Source organism: Acinonyx jubatus, chromosome C1 (assembly GCF_027475565.1).
Source record: "Acinonyx jubatus isolate Ajub_Pintada_27869175 chromosome C1, VMU_Ajub_asm_v1.0, whole genome shotgun sequence".
Taxonomy (NCBI): Eukaryota; Metazoa; Chordata; class Mammalia; order Carnivora; family Felidae; genus Acinonyx; species Acinonyx jubatus.
Genome location: NC_069381.1, coordinates 212,139,984 through 212,158,467, shown reverse-complemented (window position 1 = coordinate 212,158,467; position 18,484 = coordinate 212,139,984). Strand labels below are relative to the sequence as shown.

The 18,484-nt window shown below is 46.9% G+C and overlaps 1 long non-coding RNA gene and 1 other non-coding gene across 2 annotated transcripts in view; one reads left to right on the top strand and one right to left on the bottom strand.

The window, feature by feature from the left end:
* Window positions 1–18,484, top strand: part of LOC128314154 (uncharacterized) — a 228,462-nt gene that overhangs the window by 105,840 nt on the left and 104,138 nt on the right. The gene's annotated exons all lie outside the window — the stretch shown is intronic.
* LOC113598367 (U8 small nucleolar RNA) lies at window positions 6,801–6,938 on the bottom strand. Its single transcript, XR_003419030.2, has one exon. It is a non-coding gene; the product is annotated as a U8 small nucleolar RNA (small nucleolar RNA).

Below are 18,484 nucleotides of genomic sequence, written 5' to 3'. Positions count from 1 at the left end.
TCTCTTTTGTCTCTTTTTTCTAAGAATTATTTGTAAGTAACCTCTACACCCAACGTAGGCCTTGAACTCACAACCCCGAGATCGAGACTCATGTGCTCCACTAACTGAGCGGGGCAGGCAGAGAGGGGCCTTGCTTTATCACCTCTCCAATAACTTATTTTGAGATTGAATGAAGGAAAACTAAAACAAGTTAGAACATGTTTGAAAACCCTTAAAGAATAAAATTTTAACCACCAAGTGCCACGAGCCCCCACCCCCCAATTCCTAGTTCATGAAAACGAATTCTAACGTGGTCTTGTTCTGATGCACGTCTGAAGAAACATTCAACCCGGAATCCGTCTTCCATTCCTGATGCGTTTGTTCATTGTTGAAGCCCCCTGTCAAGGTAACATGGTAACAGTATTTTCCTGGGGAAAGTGATTGATGCATTGTTTGAAAACCTGTTCCAGGAATAGGTTCTCATTAATCGAGTCTTATTGACAACAAAAATATAGAGAAGCTACGCTGCAATGTCAGAGGATGCGGCGAAAATAAAGGAGGAGGTTTATCCGTTTCTTCAACAGATGTTCACTGGACTTCCGCCACGTGTCAGCAGCCAGTGTAGGAAAGACCTAGAAGGCGAGTAGAGAATAGTTTGAAACCACGTAGCTGTCCGGAGGAAGGCAAGCACAGGGACGAGAAGGAGGTGGCTACTATTGTTGCTGTAGGCTAATGTTTATGCACTTCTTTATGCCTACAGCTGGCTAAGTGTTGCGCAAGCGTTATCTCACAAAACTGTTACAAGGACACCATCAAGTTGCGGCGACTAAGATCCTCATTTTGCGGGTTCAAAAGGGAGGCTTATAAAATTTAATTTGCCCGAAGCCATCCAGGTAGGCAGGAGCCTAGATTGACAAACAAGATCTGATGCCAAAGCCTGTGTTTTTCGTGTCCGCATCAGCAGAGGAAACAGAAAGGGAGCTGTGTGCCCCGAGAGAATATTACTAGACGCGGGATCTATTTCAGAATTAAAGCCGCCGCATGGTTGCCGCAGAGACAAGAGGCGACCTCTGGGAGGTGGAGAACCAGCTGAGAAGTTCTCTCCGAATGCCGATGAGGAGGACAAAAAGTCGAGCCCCGGAGATGGTGAAAAAGTATCAGGGTGCTTGGAATTTCTGGTGATTGGAAGAGATCAGAATCCCTGGGGAAAAAGGAAAACATGATAGAATAAAAACTCCTTTAGCTAAGAAAAAAACCTGATTCTGCACCTGGAAAAGATTCATTAAGTATAGAGTAGAATTACCAGAAAACAGAAACGATAAATGTGTTCTGTGTATTTTTATCTGTAGTGAAATACAAGAAAATCCACAGACCCTAAGTGTTTGGTTCTAGAAGTTTCAGCACACAAATAGGATAGAAAATAACTCCCAAAACCTAGTAAATTCCTTTGTGCTGCCTCTTTTTTTTTTAATGCTTATTTATTTTTGAGAGAGAGACAGACAGACAGAGCACAAGCGGGGGAGGGGTAGAGAGAGAGGGAGACACAGAAGCTGAAGCAGGCTCCAGGCTCAGAGCCATCAGCACAGAGCCGACGCGAGGCTCGAACTCATGAACCACGAGATCATGACCTGAGCAGAAGTCAGACGCTTAACCGACTGAGCCACCCAGGCTTCCCCCTTTGTGCTGCCTTCTAATAATTTTTTTTTAATTTTTAAAAAAATTTTAATGTTTATTTATTTTTGAGAGAGAGAGAAAGACAGACCACGAGTGGGTGAAGGGCAAGAGAGGGGGAGGCACAGAATTTGAAGCAGGCTCCAGGCTCTGAGCTGTCAGCACAGAGCCCAACATGGGGCTCGAACTCACAAGCTATGAGATCATGACCCAAGCTGAAGTGGGATGCTTAACCAACTGAGCCACCCAGGGGCCCCTCATTTTTTAATGTTTATTTATTTATTTTGAGAGTGAGAGAGACAGAGAGCCCACACGAGTGTGTGTACAAGTGGGGTCGGGGAAGAGAGAGAGAGAGAATCCCGAGCGGGCTCCGCCCTCACAGCCCGATGAGGGTCTCGATCTCATGAACCTCAAGATCATGACCTGAGCCAAAATCAAGCCTCGGATTCCTGACCAACTGGGCCACCCAGGTACCCCTGCCTTCTAATCATTCACACTCCCAGAGGCAACCACCATTCTGATGTCTCTCACCGTAGATCACTTTTGCCTGTACTTGAACTTCATATAGATGCCACTGGACAGTATGTAAGCATCTGGCTTCTTTTGTTCTCCATGTGCCTTCACAATCCATCAGTGGTTTATTCCTCTCTATTGCTGAGACATACTCCATTGTATGAATAAACAACAATCTGTTTGTCATTTCTCTTGCTAATGAACATTTGGATTGCTTCCAGTTTGGGGCTGTAATAAATAAAGTTGCTCTGAACATTCTCGTACGAGGCTTTTTGGAGGCATGTGCTCTCACTTCTCTTGGGCAAATACCCAGCAGAGCATTTGCTCAGGGCGCGCTTGTGTTCAACTCCACAGGAAACCACCACGGAGCTCTCTGTAAAGCGGTTGCATTGTCTTATGCTCTCACACACAGGGTGTCAGACTTTCAGGGGCCCCACATTCTGGCCAACTTTTGGTGCTCTTGGTAGCTTTCATTGCCATTTAGGTACGGAGTGATATCTTGTTGTGGTTTTAGTTTTCACTTTCTTGAAGACCAGCGACACTGGACATCTTTTCACGTGGTAGTTCGTCACTGTCTTCTCTGGTGACGTGTCTGTTCAAGTTACCGCCCATTTTTAACGTAGCAAGACGTTATGAAGACCTGAGCTGAGGTAGTCATAGCGGGGATAGCAGAATGGTGTGACGATGGGAGGGAACACAGTGAAGGCTGACCATCAGGTGTCTGGTGTGGGGGATTCTGGTGGTCATGGTGAGTTCATTCAGACGCAAGGAGTTGTGGTCCTAACCATCTCAGCACTCATAACACGACTCAGTAGAAATCTTGAAGGAAGACTTCTTTATACCTGGTCTTCACTCAACACCCACCCTCAGCCTCTACTGTCTACATCACTTCTATTTCTGGTACCATCTCGGGAATACACCTAGGACTAAAGCAACTATAGGAAATCATAAGCTTATATGTGCATCAATTATACCCCCATTAATCTGAAGTAACCTACGTGTTTCATGGTTCAGAAGTTTCCAGGAGGTCCCCATGGGAGATTTCTTTTAACGTGTTATTTATTTTTGAGAGAGAGAGAGCAGAGGAGGGGTAGAGAGGGGGACAGAGGATCCAAAGTGGGCTCTACACTGACAGCAGAGAGCCCGAGGCGGGGCTCGAGCTCACGACCTGTGAGATCATGAGCTGAGCCAAAGTGGGACACGTGAGACTGTCAGGGACTGACTGAGCCCCTGAGGCACCCTGGCTCCATGGGAAATTTTTTTTTTTTAAGTATTAAGTTTTCAAAATCAACAAAAGCTACTGCACGGTTTTGAGTAGTGTTTCTGCCCACTGATGCCTGTGTTTAACTTGGTTTGGATTTTCATAAGAAACATATTTCATCATGTCATTCCCCAGCAACAATGCCCCAGAAGACAGCTTCCTTGGGGTTGTTGAAGTCAGGACTCTTGTATATTCTAAATAAACACGAGTGGCCTTTTCCTGGTGTTGTTTGTTATATGCATGTAACGATGTTTTCACCTAGCTTTTCTGGAGGCCAACCTCTGGAGAGAGGAAGTCCACTTCTCAGTTATCTGGAACTCCTGCATCATGTGTTTATGCCTCGTTAGAACAAGCTTAGTCACGGGATGCTTGTACTTCATGAAGCCACGACAAAAACCTCTCTTTAAAAGCCTTTTCTGGGGCGCCTGGGTGGCTCAGTCGGTTAAGCGACCGACTTCGGCTCAGGTCGTGGTCTCGCGGTCCGTGAGTTCGAGCCCCGCGTCGGGCTCTGTGCTGACAGTTCAGAGCCTGGAGCCTGTTTCAGATTCTGGGTCTCCCTCTCTCTCTGACCCTCCCCCGTTCACGCTCTGTCTCTTTCTGTCTCAAAAATAAGTAAACGTTAAAAAAAATTTTTTTAAATAAAAAAACTAAAAGCCTTTTCTGAGTCATTTCCAGAAAAATCCTGACGCTTTGTTGGTTTCCACTTCCCATTATTCCCCTCCACTTGAGTGTGCGTTTGAACCCATGATTCATTACAAATGCTTTTAGGGGGAAGTTCCCAACACGGGAAGCATGACATGAGCTCAGTCAGCTTTTTTGTACATATCTGGGGGGCTTTTTTTAGCCATTAATATGCAAGCGATGGAATTCGTTTTCTAGAAACCACATTGGCTAGATCCAAGAATTGTGTGTGCACAAAATGAAATGAATATGAGGTGCAAATGGATGGTGTGATCGCTTAGATGGTGATGGGTATGCCATGGACTCACGAGTTCTGATCTCAGTGTGCTGTTGATTTCTGTGATAGCTTGCTTCCTGTTGCCCTAAGAAGTGTTAGAAGTCATGTGTTACCGAACTGTAATAAAATTCTGTATTATAGCAGTTGATTGAAAAAAAATGACAACAACCCAGTAGCATGAGATTTCGACAACTCTAATAGTTACCATGAAAGGAATTCTCAGCAGCAGACAATGTTATCAAGGGAGCAGAAGCACGATTCATAGAAATACTGCCTGAAAGTTTTCTTGGCTAAAGACATTTACAAGCCCTCAAGGTGAAAGGCCTGCCAACCCTAGAAAAAAATAAGTAGGAGACCCATAGTCTGCAGAGATATATTTCAAGGATAAAGGGAACTTATTCCCAGCACCTAGGGAAAGGATTTTATTTTATTTTTTTTGAGTTTATTTATTTGTTTTGAGAGAGAGTGGGGGAAGGGGCAGAGAGAGAGGGAGAGAGAATTCCAAGCAGGCTCCTCGCCATCAGCGTGGGGCTTGACCTCACAAACCTGTGAGATCATGACCTGAGACGGAATCAAGTCAGACGCCTAACCGACTGAGCCACCCAGGCGCCCTGAGGAAGCATTTTGAAAGTAAAGTGAAAACAGTCAGATTGGCTTCAAACTTATCTTCTGCAGGACAAAGTGCCAAAAATCAACAAAGCAAGATAGCTACAAGTTTGAGGGAAAATTATTGTAACCCAATTCTTTAACTTATCAAGCTATCGCTTGTTTGTGAGAGTCATAGATCCTCAGGAACGGAGGAAATTAGAAAGTATACTGTTTTCGTTTCCTATTGCTGCCATAAAAAACCGCCATGAACTTAGTGGCTTCAACAAACCAAATTTATCCTCTTACAGTTCTGGAGGTGAGACATCCTAAAGTCAAGGGGTGCTAGGGGAGATTCCATTCCTGCCTGTTCCAGCCCCTAGAGCTCGTCCACCTCTGCGGTCTTGTGGTTCCTTCTGTCTTCAAAGCCAGCACAAGTTGTATCTCTGTGACCACTCCCCCATCCTCCCAGATCCCTCTGACACCCCCCTTCTTCCTCTCTTCCGTTTAAAAAGGACCCTTGTGATTATACTGGGCCCACCCAGATGGCCCATAATCTCTCCACCTCAAGATCCGTAATTTAATGACATCAACAAAGTCCCTTTGCCATGTAAGCTAACATGTTCCTGGGTTCTGAGAATTAGGACAGGAATATCTCTTGGGGGTGGGGGACATTATTCTGACTACCGCATATACCAACCAAACAGGGCCCTTCTTGAAAAAAAGGTAAAGATCATACAAATTTAAAATTCAGTTGGAAGAAAGCCTATGATAATAGTAAAAAAAAGAAAAAATTGAAAACAGAAAAATATTGACTGGGACATACCCTAATAATCTCTATGATCGTAGAGCTGTAGTATAATTGACACAAGAACAGATACACAGATTCAAAGCCCGCTCATAGGTCCACATAGCCATATGAATTTAAACTAATGAGAAAATGAGCAAGAAATCCAATGCACGAGGTTAAGAAAACCTACAAATCATTTGGGGGTGGAGGGAGGTCAAAACTTGAACTCATATCTTATGCCTACACACAATAAAGATTTAAATATATATATTTTTTTAAATATAAAACTATTAGGAGAAAAATTTCTTTTATTTTCTTTAAGATTTTATTTTTAAGTAATCTCTATACCCAAGGTGGGACTCGAACTCACAACCCCAAGATCAAGAGTCACAGGCGCCACTGACTGAGCCAGCCAGGGACCCCTGTGGGGAGAAAATTTTAGTGAATGATTCTGTAATTTTAAAATGAATGCAGGGGCGCCTGGGTGGCGCAGTTAAGCACCTGACTTTGGCTCAGGTCACGATCTTGAGGTCCTTGAGTTCGAGCCCTGCGTCAGGCTCTGTGCTGACAGCTCAGAGCCTGGAGCCTGCTTCGGATTCTGTGTCTCCCCCTCTCTCTGCCCCTTCCCTGCTTGTGTGCTCTCTCTCTCTCCCAAAAATAAACACTAAACGTTTTTTTTAAAAACTAAGTAAATAAAATGAACATGAATTTCTAACTATAACTCCCAAGCCAGAAACCCTTAAAGGAAAATAATGGATATATATGAAGACATAAAGAGCTAAATAATAATAAAAATGACTTCTATATAACCAGAATAGTTGAAAGACCTGTGATAAATTATTTATAACAAAATTGAAAAAAGTTAATGCCCTTGTTATATAAAAAGCTTTTACAAATCAATAATTACGAGACGAACACCACAAGGGAAAAGTGGGCAAAGGATAGAAGTAAACACTTTGGAAAAAGAATTGAACAGAATGCGAAACATGAAAAGAGCTTTACCCATCGCAGTAGCTACTGTCGTTGGTTTTTTCCCAGGAAGAATCAAAAAGGATCAATCAGTGTGTGGGAAGTCCTGACTGCATGCAGAGATTCTAATCACAAATCATGCAAACTTCAGTGATCATGTTCTAATCTGCCCTCCAAAAAGTAGAACAGGTGAAGATTATCCAGCCTGATAGTCCCTATGATTTTTTTTTTTTTAATTCAGACAGTATTCAGTTTTGGTGTGAGTGGTTTTATTTATTTATTTATTTTTATTTTTTGAGTTTATTTGTTTTGAGAGAGAGAGAGAGAGAGAGAGCAGGGGAGGGGCAGAGAGAAAGAGAGAATCCGTGCATGGAACCTGACGTGGGGCTTGAACTCATGAACCATGGGATGACGACCTGAGTTGAAACCAAGAGTCGGATGCTCAACCGACTGAGCCACCCAGGTGCCCCTGGTGTAACAACATTAAATAGAATCTCAAGTGTGTATATTCTTTGTTCACAGCAAGGGTAATTCCTCCGCAGGTGGCTGGAATATGCCCTTGGCCAGCTGGGCCAGGTCATTCAGCTCCCATGGGCTCTCCCCTTTCCCGGTGGTGGCAGAAGGGAGTGGGGCTTGTTTGCATTCTGCACCCTCCCTCCCTCCCCATCCCTTCCTTTCCAGTCCATCATACGCACTGTCCCAGCAGATCCCTTGAAGTCATTCTCAACCATTGCAAATTCAAGGGTTGGGGAGGCCAGTCGTTGCCCTGTGAAAAGAGCCTGAGTGTGGGCGGACAAAATACGCCCATTCCTATGACCCCTGCCCCAGATTGGGACTGGCGGACTGTGACACGCCTGAGACCCTCCGTTAATTCTCCACTCTTGTTAGGTCCCCAAACACAGCAAAGCTTTTTTATCCCAGGGTCTGAGAGATGTACGGCAGATGAGTTCCACTCTTTTCTCTCTCTCTCAGGAACATTTTGGAAGTTTCTCTCTCCTTGGCCATCGGTGGGGAAGAAGAGGGGTGAGGGAGGCGTGGCTTTCTTAGTTAAACTTGAAATTCAAAACAAACACTCCTTTTTTAAAAAAATATCATTTATTGTCAAATTGGCTAACATACAGCGTTGGTTTTGGGGGTAGATTCCCGTGGTTCGTCGCTTATGTTCAACACCCAGTGTTCATCCCAACAAGTGCCCTCCTCGATGCCCACCGCCCATTTTCCCGTCTCCCCCACACCCCCATCAACCCCCAGTTTGTTCTCTGTATTTAAGAGTCTCTTATGGTTTGCCTCCCTCCCTCTCTGTTTGTAACAATTTTCAAAACAAATGCTCCTAGATAAAGTCTAAGTCTTCATAGCCTTTGACATTCTAACAGCCTATATATGGGTTTTTTTTTACCTCTGTGATGAGAAGAAGTTTACACTTTGAAGATACAGGTCTGTTGTTCCCCTGGGGAAACAGGGTCTGGCATCTTAAAAATGGAATTAGCCGGCACACAGCAAGGGCAGAAAATACATTTGAAATAAATTAATCCCTTACATAATTAAAACATTCATGCCAGCTCTGGGGCCTGTCTGTGCCTTCACTTACACACACATTCGCCTTCTCCTGCAAAGATCAGACATTCTTTACTAACAACATTTTGACTTCAGATGGGCACGAGAAATCCGTATTTACAGATCCAAAGTTGGAAACATCAGGAGGCTCTAATGCACTGCCTTCGATGGCCCGTTCTTCTCGCCAGACCAGCCCCCACAACTGACCGGCCAGATGGGCACCTGTAAATTCTAAGGTGGAATGCAGGAAAGGCATAAATGTGAATCAATTCTATTCCTAACAAAGCTGAGTAAGAGTAGCGGAGATTCTGGAATTGTCTTCCACCATTCTTCAGTTTCTTGTCTAAATCAGGCTCTCCTGTGGCTAACCTGAAGGGGTGTCTGCACAGAGAGGCAAGGTGCTGGAGGGCCGCGCCTTAGACAGTCCCTGCCGTCCGCCTGGGCTCTACCCGCTTTCTCCCGACTCTTCAGATTGCGTGGCTTCACTGCTCCCCAGAAAGCGGCTCCCTTTCTAAAGTGGTAACTGATGGGGGCGCCTGGGTGGCTCAGTTGGTTAAGCATCTGGCTTCAGCTCCGGTCATGATCTCACAGTCTGTGAGTTCGAGCCCCGCGACGGGCTCTTGTGCTGACCGCTCGGAGCCTGGAGCCTGCTTTGGATTCTGTGTCTCCCACTCGCACTCTGTCTCTCAAAAATAAATAACCATTAAAAAAAAGATTTTTTTTTAATAAAGTGGAAACTGATACTCTATGAAGAGGCATTTCTGATCCTCACAAGGGCAGCTGGGAAGCTTTAGGGTATTTTCCTAGAACTATTCATCAAGACAGAAAGAAAGACCTCACTAACTTTGCACACTTGTCTGTAATTGATCTAGCCCTGCGTTCTCATTAGAATAAAATCAGCCTGGTTTTCATCTGGATAAGCTGCCATCTCTGCTTTTCCATTGTGAAGGGAAGGGAAGGCTTGATTACCCGCTTCCGTGTAAGATGTGTAATTTTCCTAAAAAGGCTACTTACACAGATGCATTTTCAATCAGGGCTCCAGAGCCCAGAACAAAATGTTGATTAATATTCCATCGAGGGCTTCAACATATGGTTCCGTGTACAAAGGATTTTAGACAAATCCATTGAAGACGGTACAGCTCTGGTTATGAATACAATAGTACCTGGCTCTCCGGGGGAAGCGAAGCTAGTTTAGCAGAAAGACACCGATGCCCTCAGTTACTCAGGCTTGTAAGCGTCTTGCAGGCAGGAACCTGATGTTATTCGGAAGCGATGTCTTGTACATAGCTTAGCTCCCTGGACACGGTGAGGGCAATAAGCATTAAGTGAAATGGTTTTCCGGATGAACGGAGGGGAAGGGAAGGAAAATTTGCATAGAAACAGAGAGGGCGGCGAACCAGAAGAGACTCTTAAATACAGAGAGCAACCTGAGGGCTGCTGGAGGAGAGGTGGGGCGAGGGGGAGGGTTAAATGGAAGATGGGCACTAAGGAGGTGCTTGTTGGGATGAGCACTGGGCGTTGAATGGAAGTGATGAACCACTGGGCTCTACTCTTGAAACCAACACTATGCTGCATGTGAACTAACTTAGATTTAAATAAATCCATTTAAAAACAAAATAAATGAAATGGTATTCAGCCTGATGAGGTACGTGGAAACAGCGGGTAGAAAATCAACAACTTTTGCCAGATTCTCTGAAGACCGTGTGCTACTGGGGCTGCACGTGTGCACCGTGTGCTATTGCTGCACACACTAGTTAAATCCTTCACTGGGCCTGTTCAATGAGTGAGCATGTGCTAAGCACTTACTCTCTACCACACCCTGTTCCTGGATGTTGGCAAATAGCTATTCGTCAAGATGCATTTTCTCCTTTCTGGGTCATTTCCCAGTCACCCTCGCAGCGACTGAGGCCACGTGGCTGGTTCTAGCCGGTGGGAAGTGAAGAAAAGTGTCTCTCTTCAGGCCTGTCCTTTTGAGTCCCTCCCTTCCAGTTGGCTGGGTCCGAAACAACATGGCGGCTATGGGAGCTGCATGTGGAGGATGGGAGAGTCTGTTTCAGCAGGAGTCCCTGACAGACCCCACCAATGTGAACTCCTGCCCGGGACTGTTAGGTGAACCAGAAAACTGTTATCCCGCTGGGCCGAACCCCAACTAAAATTTTGGAGATGTAGAGTCAGAGGAGGTGCGGCCCTGCCTCTGGAGGGGGTCCAACCCCAGCATGGACTTCAGTGGACAGAAGACCACCACGTGGCCCCTTGTGCCTCCACAGAGGAGAGCCACAAAGAGAGGGAGTCCCTCCATGACGCCCGCTCCAAGGTCAACAGGCCCTTCAGAAGCTTCCATGGGAAGGCTTTGCCTGGAGACCATCAGCCAGAGACTGCCTGCCTTCAGGAATGAACTGAGTGCTGCAACCGGCCAGATACGGAGCCCGCACATCAAGAGATGGGTTTGTGAGAGGCCAGACCGAGGGCTCCGACCCCTCACCTCTCACCATAGTGGGTCAGCGAGTGCTTGCTGGGGGGACCCTCCCCACAGGGCATCTGACTGAGGCCCAGCTCCGAACCTAAGGCCTGCTGTTTGCTAGCAGGCTGTTTCCGGTATATTCATTTGGAGGGCTCCATTTCTAAAGTACTTGTATATGCATTTCTCATTTGGTCCTCAAAACGACCTTGCCGGGCAGCGAGGCAAGTTGGCTCAAGGTCATACAGCCAGTGGAGATGTTGGACTTCACATGTTCTGCCACCAGATTCATTCAGCGTCCTTCCCCACCAGGTCCAACTCCGGTTTACGTCAAGGCTTAGGGCGCACTTCCCTCCACAGACCCTAGTGTTTCTTAATATCCTCTGTAAATTCACAAACCCGCAGCAGATGTAAGCTCCACCAGAAGGCCAGGACCACACTGATGCTCTGCCCCCCTCCGACCACTGCACTGCCCTGGAGGCAGTGTTACAGCGAGGCAGGGCTTCGGAAGAATGTCACGGGGAAGATTTAAATGCCATGATATCGATCTGGATCTCGTGTTCAGTTCCCCAGGCAGGATACGAATGAGGTGGACTTAAGGATCGTGAAGAGAAGTTTCTAAAAAGCTGGGCTATTTGCTAAGAACATCAGGGTGATACCGCATCTGAAGTTTAACCTGAGTTTCAGTTTCCGCAGAAGTTAGATCCTCAGCCATTGTATTCCCCTCCTTTCGGCACCTCACAAATATCCCCTTCACATTACTTATTTCAGTTCCGTAAGTATTTACTGAGCATCTACTCAGGGAAAGGCTTGCTGCTGTCCACCTGCCACCCATCTCTGTGATGGCTCCATGTCAAACGTGGAAGGTGGTTACTCATAGACGTGGAAACTGATCGCTCCTGAGTTCTTCAGTCTTCCGGAGGCCCTTTCTGTTAATACCCAAACGAAACTCCTTGAGTCCCCACCGGGTACGGAAGAAGCCAGTGCTGTGGCTGGGATTGGAGGGTAATGGATTTATGGAATTCCTACTGGTTCCTGGGCACCGTTCTGCATGATGAATAAGACAGAGCCCTTCTCTTATGACTCTGCTCCTTATAATCTAGGAAGAGACTCAGCCAACGTCCTAACCACCAGTGACAGAGTAGAACAGGCACTCTCCCTTGACTGAACATGGGCCCACCTGTTCCTCTGTCTTTCCCCCGAGCTCCACCAGCCCAAGGCTGCCGTGCGCAAGTCTTTTATTGGAAGTGTGGGGAAAATAAAGCGTGATTATAGATTAGGACTAAGGATGCCTTCCAACTTAATGTCAGACTTCACTATTATTAAAATATCCCTGCCCGTTCCCCACCAAATAGCTTGCTTTCCTGAGATCCCAGCATCTGGACCTCCACCCCTGGAGCATTTTCTTCCATTTTCCCATTGCTATGGGTTGAGTTGGGCCCTCCTCCCCCCCCAAAAAATCTGATGTTGAAGTCCTCACTTCCAGTACCTTAGATTGTGACCCTATTTAGAACTAGAGTGTTTTCAACGATAATTTAGTGAAAATGAGGTCATTCGGGGGCGAGGGGGCTAATCCATCATGAGTGGTGTCTTTATGAAAAGAGGAAAATTGGACACATAGATAGACAAGAGATGCACAGATGTGAAGATACACAGGGGATTGGAGTGATGAGTCTACAAGCCAGGGAGCAAGAAACATTGCTGGCCCGACATCAAAAGCTGGAAGAGGCGAGGAAGGGTTCTCCTCTACAGGTTTCAACAGCTTGATTTGGGACTTCTAGTTTCCAGGACTGTGAGATAACATTTTTTTTTTTTTTTTTTTTTGCTTTAAACCACCCAGTTTGTGGTCCCTTGTAACACTAGCTCAAAGAAGCTAATACACTCGCATCATTGAGATTCAGCTCCTAACCCCACCCCCTTGAATCCCCATCCATCAGGCTCCCTGCAGAAAATCCAGACACTTTGCTATTTCACCATGTAAAGCAAAGTAGCTCACTTTAATCTCCCATAGCCTGACCCCCTTCAAGGCTTTCTGAAAGCAAAAAAGTCACTTATCCCCCATGCCCACCCCACGAATTTTGCCACTTCCCTACAAGAAGGAAGGAGAGGCTGGCAAGTTATTTCAAAAAGATGGAAGTGTATGAGCTCTGGGTGATGTAGGGGCTGGGGGTCTCCTGGCCCACTGGGGCTCCTGTGGCACCCAGTTGGGAAACCCTGGATGAACAACTGACCGTTGAGTAGCTGCCCTCCTCGTGCAAGTTAGGACCCAATCGCGTTTCCGGATTTGATGTCCGGTTTCCTGGGAACCTGAGTGCACAACAATACCCAGTTCCAGGGTGTCTCAGGACAGCAAGAGATAGGCAGCTGCCTGTTGTATTTCTGCCGACTCCCCTTCCTTAAGGATCTGAATCAGAGTAGTGGAAATGGGCTGGTTGAATGGGGCAAGAAGTCTCAGTTCTGCAGCCTAGAAGAAGCGTGAAGAGGATTTTCACAAGTAGATAGAGTGGGGGTCGGGGAAAGAACACGAAGACAAAGGTGGCATCCAGGCCGGCATCCTGGGGGATGAGTGGCAGTAGACGCCCTTAATGTGACCAGGACCCGGATCAGAGACGAAAGGGGGCGTGCCCATGCCAGGTACAAGGAGTTCCTTTTCCTCCCCTGTCCCAGAGTGTTGCTCCCTGACCCCCAAAGCAGGAGGATGAGGCACATCCGTGTGTCGTGTCTATGGCCGTGAAGGCCGTGGAAACACATCTCTCCTCATGGAAATCCCATTTTCGTTTACAGAAATAAACCAGAACCCTCGATTTCTGCATTAAGCACCTAGTGGATTCGAGGGTAGAATAACACCGAGTATTTTAGAAAAGTCACAAAGAGTAATGAGCCGTCCACAGAATTGATCTCTGTGGCCCAACACAGGCCAATGACAGTTCAGTTAAAGGTCATTAACAAATACAAATCGCAATCAATTATTTAAATATAATTGAAGACCAACGTAGTGCCAAGCCTTTCTAAACCAGACACAATCGATCTACTGAAAATAATGTTGTACTTCCAAGAGGCCAGCCAGGCCCGAATCAATAAAATTACCTCTAACTATAAACCTTTTATCCAAGGCAGATTCATCATTATCAATACCTTTTAACAAAACAAGCATTTGATGTGCCACTTAGAGGATCCTTAGTGGTGATTTCCCTGAAAAAGCTTATAAGCAAACAGTGACTTATCTCTCTGTCCACACATGCCTCCCCTCTGGTGAGGTTTTCGTCCAAAGGAATCCATTTTGTTATCTCTATGCTTCCGTTCTGAATAGATACTGTAGGATTCGGTGTTCAATCCAACCTGACCATCATGCGTTGGCATCTAAACGGTGGATCTCAACCTTCTATTCCCCAGAGCAAGACAAATGCCATATGGTGATCACATATACAAAATCTTTTCCAGGGTGGCCCGGGGACACTTAGAAACATGAGTCAGAATGCAAGAAAAATAACGATTGTGACAATTTACAAGGATAATCTTAAATATGTTCTAATTCTTGCCGATAAAAATAAAACTCATAAACTTTGGAGCCCAAACTACATCGGAGCCACTCTAATGGCACATTAGTGGTTGAAAACCACAGATGTACAAGAGGCTCAGCGTTTGTGATCAAACCCTTTTCCGTGAAATATTATTTTAATGAGTTTTAAAAGAGATATGCATTCATGGAGAAGAAAGGAGCATGACCTTGAAACCTGTTAATTAGACAAATGAGCGTCTCGTTCCTCTGTTAATGGCTCGAAACCCATTCTGCCTCTGCAGTGTGGCTTTACCAATCTCCACTCTGAGATCAGGCGGTGAATTTAACTCTTCGTGGGGCAAATCTGATTTTGCCAACTGCCACGTCCTTGGAAAGACCCTTGAAGGGGGTTGCCCTAGAGCAAAGAGAGGGGAGAATCCCAGGGAGATTAGGTTATAGGCATAGGGGCAGGAAGAGGTCTGGTACCCAGATCCATTTTTCCTCTGGCCATTTCGGCAAGGCAGGCAGTTGGGGTAGATGGCAGGGGCCTGGGCTGGAGGCAGACTGCTGGGTCTGCATCCCCACTGCACTGAGAGCTTGTCCTCAACTAGAATGCACAGGTGGGGGCCTTACAGGAATTTTCAGTGTTCACTGCTCAACCAGTCCCTGCAGTGACCTCCCCAAACCACGTGCTCAATGCACTTTTACACTTTTATTATGGAAATTTGCAAACACATAAAAAGGAAGAGAGAGCAGTGAACACGTCTGTCACCACCAGCCTTCAACAGTTATCAACTCATGACCAGTCGTGTTCATCAATACCCCTAGTCTCCCTCCTCAACTGGATTAAGTTCAGAATTTCAATTTCTCCCACCGATGCCTGGTTCAGTCGGTGGAGCATCGGACTCTTGATTTCGGCTCAGGTCGTGATCTCACGATTCAGGAGATCGAGCCCGGCGTCAGGCTCTGCACTGACGGTGCGGAGCCTGCTTGGGATTCTCTCTCTCTCTCCCTCTCTGCCTTTCCCCTACTCACGCACACTCTCCCTCTCAATGAAATAAATAAACATTAAAGAAAAGAGAAAGAAAGAATTTTAATTGACCCCAGATGCACTCATTACGCACCTGATGGACTTTGGCAAAATCCTTCATCTCCGTGATGCTCAGTCTCCTTGTGTGGAAGATAAGAGCATCTCCCCCCCAGTGGATGATGGAAATTAAGTGAGATAATTCATGTGGAAGCCCCAAGAACAGAGCCTGAAAGGTGGTAAATGCAATATTAGCTTATCCCTGTGTCCTCTCCTGGAATTCTAAATGTAACCCGTATATCAAACCAGAGGATGCATTGCATAGAAGGGTCAAACAATTCTGTCTTCACTCTATGACCCAGCAATTGCACTACTAGGTATTTATCCAGGGGATACAGAGATGCTGTTTAGAAGGGGCACATGCACCCCAGTGTTTATAGTAACACTATCAACATAGCCAAAGTATGGAAAGAGCTCAAATGTTCATCGATGGATGAATGGATAAAGAAGATGTGGTATATATACACAACGTGAGATCATAAAGAATGAAATCTTGCCATTGACAACTATGTGGATGGAACCAGAGGGTATTATGCTAAGCGAAATTAGTCAGTCAGAGAAAGACAAAAATCATATGACTTCACTCCTATGAGGACTTTAAGAGACAAAACAGATGAACCTAAGGGAAGGGAAATAAAAATAATATAAACACAAGGAGGGGGACAAAACATAAGAGACTCAAATATGGAGAACAAACTGAGGGTTGCTGGAGGGGTTGTGGGAGGGGGGGATGGGCTAAATGGGTCAGGGGCATTAGGGAATCTACTCCTGAAATCATTGTTGCACCATGTGCTAACTTGGATGTGAATCAAAAAATAAATAAATAATTTTTGAAAAAGTCTGTCTTCAAATGAGTTCTGCAGCACTGAGTTTTCCCTGCCCCGGTGAAAACCTAGGACGTCTCTAGTGTTTTCCGGCCGTTCATAGGCATCATGCAGTCAGTCCCCCTGCTGGTCGTCAGAATGTCCGGTCCACGCAAGGGTTCAAGCTTGTGCTTCATTCAGATATGCAGCCCCCGCCTGGGCCCGCAGATAGTAGGGCTTCCCAGGGGCTGGGGCTATTCCTTGTTTCCTCTCCTTCCTGTGCCCCCAGTCAGTCACCCCCTCCACACTCACACACAGTCTCCACAGCATCTGCTACAGAGCCGTGGGAAACGAGGGGGCAATTTGAGCAAGGACATTCTGAGTTGAAGAGCAGATGTTTATGCTGACAGCTTGGAGGTGCATTTCTAGGTTCTTTGGAGAAATCCTCCTCCCATTTCTGGATGTTTCTTACCCGTTGTTCCCATAACATGGATAAATCCCAGCCAGCCTCTTAGGAACTCGGCGGTACCTGAAGCTCGTCTCTGATGGGCTTTATCACGGGACCCGACACCTTACACCATGGACCTACCCATGTGCACCCGAATGAGGAAATGCCCCTGAATGCTTTGCCCCAACAAGCTGGGCACACACGTCAGTCCCTGAATGTCCTCGTCCCTTGCCCTCCGCTGACCAGCAGTGGGCCCAGCTCCTCTCACGTATCCTATTTGCTCTGGGAAGTCAGATGCCAGTGAGGGGCACGTGGGTGGCTCAGTCGGTTGAGCGTCCGACTTCGGCTCAGGTCACGATCTCACAGTTCATGAGTTCAAGGCCCGCGTCAGGCTCTGTGCTGACGGCTCGGAGGCTGGAGCCTGCTTCGGATTCTGTGTCTCCCTCTTTCTCTCTGGCCCTCCCCCCACTCACACTCTGTCTCCCTCCCTCACTCTCTCAAAAACAAATAGACATTAAAAAAAAATTAAAATAACCGTGTGATAGTACTTTTCATCTCTATGCCTAAGGATAAAAAAGAATCATTCCCGTTAGCAAAGACTGGAGAACTTCCATCTCTTTCTGTGGAGAATATAATTTACTGTAACTTTCCCTGAAAGGGAATTTCTCCTCTATGAATCGAGAAGCCTAAGCAAAATACACGTCGTCTGACGCGGTAGTAGTGATCTGCTCTGGTTTAGGATAAGGGTGGCATTCCAGGTCAGGCTGTGTGCTGAGCCCACTGTGAGGTCTCGGCTGGGGACAGCTCCCTCAAGCACTGTGACACAATGGCAGGTGCTCTGTGACAACGTCGGCCACCTGTGGCCAGGCCAGACCCCAGTGGAACATGTTGGAGCTGATCCATATATAATCACATCTAAGACCCCAGGGCTCCATTCTAAGTTGCCTTTCTGTGCTCATCACCTTTTGTCCCCACCCCGCCCCCTCCCCACCCCTGCCGCAAACATGTCATCTCCGGAGGGTTAATTTAGAACCTAGAGTAAAAACAAAGGAATACACGGCAAGTGTTTATTATAATGAGGATGAATTTGATCTGCTTCTATAATTATTCATTACAAATACTGACGTTCTCGAAACATCCCAAGTATTCCATACATACTCCCCCACGGTGGGGGGGGGGGCAGCATATGCCGAGCAAACAGTTTCCACCCAGCGGAGAGGATATCGATCCACACCGCCCCTCTCTTCGTGCTCCGCGTTCTGAACCAAAGAGATGCCAGACGAGATGAGAATATTAGCTTCATCAGCGGCCAAAGCTCCTTGGAGATCTGGCTTGAGATCTCGGCCAGGTGGGCTCCCAATTCTTGGCCACCGAACCAGCAGACATCCTTCTGGCCAGGCACAGAGCTGGACGCGCACAGGGCTTCGCCTTTCGGGGCTGGCTCTCGCCGCAGGACGGGTCCCCAGACTGGAACACACTTGTCCGCAGGCAGTGGAGGAGGCTCAAGAGGGAGGGTGAGAGGAGCTGGGCTGAAGTGCCCACATCATTCCGCGGGAGTCGCCCCGGAGCCACGGCTCCGCTCCCTGCCGGGGAGATCCGTGAGTGGCAGGTGGGAGGCAAGGGGGCTAGCGGTCCCCAGTCCTCCCCTACACGCACCCGAGAATCGCCTGGCGTCCCTGCAAAGCACAGATGCCCACCCACTACCGACTGGATGGACGGAGGTGGAAATGAGGCACCAGCACTCTCAAAGCCCCCAGGTGACTCTGATGTGCAGCCAGCGTCGAGGACCAGCTCGGGCTGAGGTCCACCCACGAGGAAGCCTCGGGCATGGGGACCCAACGGCCAGAGAAGGCGGGGACCCGGTGGTAGTCTTGGAGATGACTCTGGGGGGCTCTGTTATCCGTTCTTC